This window comes from Camellia sinensis, chromosome 12 (assembly GCF_055761805.1).
Source record: "Camellia sinensis isolate YWXY chromosome 12, ASM5576180v1, whole genome shotgun sequence".
Classification (NCBI taxonomy): domain Eukaryota; kingdom Viridiplantae; phylum Streptophyta; class Magnoliopsida; order Ericales; family Theaceae; genus Camellia; species Camellia sinensis.
In genome coordinates, this window is record NC_138972.1 from 45,932,022 (window position 1) to 45,936,730 (window position 4,709).

General features: G+C 35.3%; 1 non-coding gene across 1 annotated transcript; it reads right to left on the reverse strand.

Annotated features, from left to right (window-relative positions):
• Positions 1-1,900: 1,900 nt before the first annotated feature.
• On the reverse strand, positions 1,901-2,502 carry LOC114310845 (uncharacterized). Its single transcript, XR_014345759.1, has 3 exons — positions 2,373-2,502; positions 2,114-2,269; positions 1,901-2,004 (listed from the first exon to the last, which is right to left on the reverse strand). It is a non-coding gene; the product is annotated as an uncharacterized LOC114310845 (transcript).
• Between the last annotated feature and the right edge of the window lie 2,207 nt (positions 2,503-4,709).

Genomic DNA, 4,709 nt, shown 5'->3' on the forward strand with positions numbered 1-4,709 from the left:
TTTGAAAAATAATAAATACAAAAAAATATAAAAATATTCTAATTTTTTGTATTTAGTGAATTGCTTAAAGATTTTGTTTTAATACAAATTTTGTACTTTTTAAGTATATTTAAATTAGATGAATTTTAAAAGTTAAAAAAATGATTAAAATATAAAAAATGTTCAATAAAAAAAATATACATTGAAAACTCAAAATTTGTTTTTGAAATCCTCTTGTTTGGATAAGTAGGAAAAAATAATAATGATTTTATTTCATCAAAACAACCTTTCTTGATGTCGTTTTCTTTTTTTTATTTCTTTTGTATTTAGATAGATAATTTTAGCATTATATTATATATTTAAAAAATAGATAAATTACCTATACAGAAAAATCTTGAGTGTGCATTGTACACCACATACAACTTTACACAATATTACATAAATTTTCATGAACTTACATAAGTAGTTTCACAAAAAGATGTAAGTTTAATACAAATTCGTATAATTCTTATACTTTCCATTTTGTATCATTTTAATTATCAAAATCAAAATAAAAAAATTTATGAAATACAAAATAAAAATAATTCTTATACTTTCCATTTTCCATTAGATTTTTTAATAGAAGAAAAAGGTCCACTTATGATTATTTAATTAAACACTGTTTACCAATTGAGTCAAAGCCATGGAAGAAGCATCACAACAACTCCATCATGTTCATGTTGTTAACTTAAACAAGAAAATTAGAGAGAAAAGAAAAGAAAAGAAAAGGAAAAAAAGGTAAACGCAAGAAAAGAAAGTCCAAACCACATCTTGGGTTAATACTACTCGACTAAAACAAAACAAAGTTGAATTTGGGCTCTGCATCATCAAGTATGAAATCATACTTTTGTTTCATACAAATTTGTGGGCTAAAGGTCCTACTGTACCTTATATATTTGTTGCCAAACATCACCTGTGTTGGTCTATTATAAACGTGAAGGCTCTTTTGGACCACAACGAAAGTCATAAATGCACCACATATATAATAAAAATACATGATCTAATCCATTCTAAATCCATTCACAAATAGCTGATTTCATTGTAATCTGATTTCATTGTAATTTGATGCATAAGGCAATACCAAACTTTGTAAATGCCTTATACTCACCTTGAAAATCCTCGCAGTGTGGCAGGGGTCTGGTTTCTCAAATGTGTGTAAGAGATCAGGAATGGATGTTTTGCAAACTGCAATTTAAAAATAAGCAAAAATTTCATTAAAAGAATCATATGATGCTCATCCCTTGTCTCTTGGTAATTAATTTTCATTTGTGTTTTATTGTAATTAACAGGAAGAGATAATTTTCATTGCTCTTGGTTCATCATCAGCATTATGCTTGGACTATTCCTCATTGCTCTTGGTTCTACCATGCCAAGTTTTCCCTCTTCCCCTTGTATATAAATTAGCTAAAACAAAACAAAGCCACATATCATAGACACTAAAAATGAGAACCTACTCAATTCTTGTTTAAGGTCCTTAGCGAGACTGAGATTGAGACTCCTATAATCTAGGGATTCTGGATACAAACTAATTTTTTTTGTTTGAAACAAATTTGTTTAGTCAAGAGGCTCAAAACACCAAGTTAGGCTGCCAATTAATTCAAAGCAAGCAGTTGAGTCGATACTGGTATCAGGCTGCCAATTAATCCAAATTCATTGTCTCCACAAACTCGTACATTGTAGAAATATGATCAGATTTCAGATTACACAGTAGAAATATGTAAACTGCTATTAAAGATTTGTGTACGATGAACCATCTTCTTCAAAGACCCAATTACACCAGAAACGGACTACATTTCTCTATGGGTTTTGCAGAATAAACAAGAAAGCACAAAAATGCTCAGACAAATTCATAGAGGAAAGAAACAGGGTTGAAATGTACCTGTACAGAACCCCTCCACTAACCGAATCACAGTACCGCTTCATCTATTGCATAAACTCCAGATTATCCAAGGGCCTTCCTTTCACTAATTTGTTCACCTCAATGTGCTGTACCCACATTACACAAGCAATCAAAAAAATAATAATAATAATTAAATTAAAGATATGAAACCCTAGTATAAAAACAAAGAGAAATTGGGGGTGAACAAAATGAAACCTTGGTAATCTTCATTTTGTTAAAGACATCTTGAAGAACTTTGTAGTTCTGAATCATCTCGTACTCGTTCTTGGCATCGAAGTTGACTTTGTGCATTGGCACGATTCCGGGATGAGCCGCATCCATCAACTGGCAGTGAACCGCACCGGAACCTGCCTGAAATCAACATATCCAAACCAAACAGTAGTTCATTTTACAAAAATAAACCATAAAAAATGAAAAGATTAGGGTTTTGGAAGAGAGAGAGAGAGAGACGTACCCATTTGTGAGAGTTTAAGAAGGCCGTGGATTTGGTAGCTGAAGAAGGAAGGGGCGGATGAGAAACGTATGGGTTCGGCGAGAACCCGATTGGGGATTTTGGTTGAACAGATTGGGGATTTGGGGGGGAGGGGGAGGGGGGAGCGGGAATGGAAAGAGGGAGGGGGGAACCGGGCGGGAATGAAAAGGGGGGGGTTGGAAATTTTTTTGGATTTTTTTTTAATTTTCATTACAAATAAATATTTAAATAATAAAATGATTATTTTTTTTTTGTTTTGCAGCAAAAGATATCATTGTTTAAAAAAATTATTTTTTATTAAAATTATTTTTTTTATAGTTAATGAATTTTTATTTTTATTTTTTCATTTTGTAAGGTTGAAAATTTATTTGTTTCATATTTATTTTAATGAATAAAAAATTATTATTATTTTTTTATTTGGTAGAAGTAGGGATAATATTGATGGGTGGTGAGAGAGAGATGAGTGAGAGACAGATAGAGAAGAGAGATAGAGAGAGAGAAAGAGAGACAGACAGATAGACAGAGACAAAGTGATGAGTGAGAGAGAGACAAAGTGGTCGCTAAAAGTGCATTTTCTTGTAGTGGAGAGCTCGGTAAATAGAGAAGAGATGAGGGAGAGAGTGAGCAAGGTGAACACAATGGGAGAGAGAGACAAGCAGACAGACAGACACATAGAGAGAAAGAGAGAGAGAGAGAAGAGCGAAAGACAGACAAACAAACATAGAGAGAGAAAGAGAGAGAGAGAAGAGTGATAAGTGAGAGAGAGACAAAGAGAAAGAGATATAGAGAAAGATATAGGGAGACAGAGAGAGAAACAGATAGAGAGAGACATATAGAAAAATAAGAGAAACAATAGATGAGTGAGGGATAGACAGAGTGAGAGAGAAAGAGAGCAAAAAAAGATGATCGAGAGAAAGACATAGAAAAAGAGAGAGACGAAGAAAGAAGAAAGATGAGCGAGAGAGACGGATAGAGAGATAGAGAGAAGATAAATGAGCAAGAGAGAAGAGAGATAGAGAGATGAGAGAGATAGAGAGAAGAGAGATGAGCGAGAGACAAAGAGAGAGAGAGAAAGAGAAAGAGACAAAGACAAAGACTGACAGACAGAGAAGAGTGATGAGTGAAAGAGAGAAGAGAGATAATATTTTGTGGTAGAGAAGAGGAACCGACAGTAGTGGTGAAGGTGGTGGATAAGAGATGATGGTGGTGGTGGCGGTGGTGGTGGTGGTGGTGGTGATGACAAAGGAGATTAGTGGTAAATTTGTGGTAGTAGTAGAGTAGATGGAGTAGCAGGGGTGAAAGAGAGGTAAAGGTAGTAGTAGTAGTGGTAGTGGTGGTAGTGAAGTGCTGGCGATGGTAGTAGTAATGGTAGTCGTAGAGGTGAAATGGCGACCGTGGTGGTAGTGGTGGTAGTGAAATGGCGTTTGCAGTAGTGGTGAAGGTGGTAGAGGAGATGAGTGGTGAGAGAGAGAGATGAGTGAGAGGCACACACAAAGAGAGAGAGAAAAGAGATGAGAGAAGAGATAGATGAATGAAAGACACAGAGAGAGAGAGACAAATAGACAGACAGAGAGAGGAGAGTGATGAATGAGAGAGAGAAAGAAAATAGAGAGAAAAAGATAAAAAAATTGGTGAAAAGATATAGACAAATAGAGAGACAGAAAGAGGAAAAAAAAAGAGCGAAAAGAGATAAACGAGAGAGAGACAGAAAGAGATGAGCGAGAGAGAAAAAAAGAGAGAGAGAGACAGAGAGACAGAGAGAGAAGATAGATGAAAGAGATAGAGAGAAGAGAGATGGACGAGAGACACAGAGAAAAAGAGAGACAGACAGACAGACAGACAGAGAAGAGTGATGTGTAAGAGAGAGAAAGAGAAGAGAGACAAAGACACAGAGAGAAAGAGAGAGACGAACAGACAGAGAAGAGAGATGAGTGAGACAGAGACACATAGAGAAAGGGAGAGATAGACAGACAGAGAAGAGTGATGAGTAAGAGAGGAAAAGAGAAGAGAGACAGAGACAGAGAGATAGAAAGATGAAAAAATGGGTGAAAAGAGAAATGTTCAAAAGAGTAAGACGACGTCATTTATAGTGGATCGATAAATCGAGAAGGAGCTCGATAAATAGAGAAGATGGGAGTAAGAGAGTGAGCAAGGCAAACATAGTGAGAGAGAAATAGACAAATAGACAAGTAGAGAGAGAGAGAGAGAAGAGTGCCGAGTAAGAGAGAGACAGGGAGAGAGAGATAGACAGAAAAAGAGATAGAGAGAGCAAGAGAGAGAGAGAGAGATAGAGATAGAGATAGAGGGAAAGATAGAAAA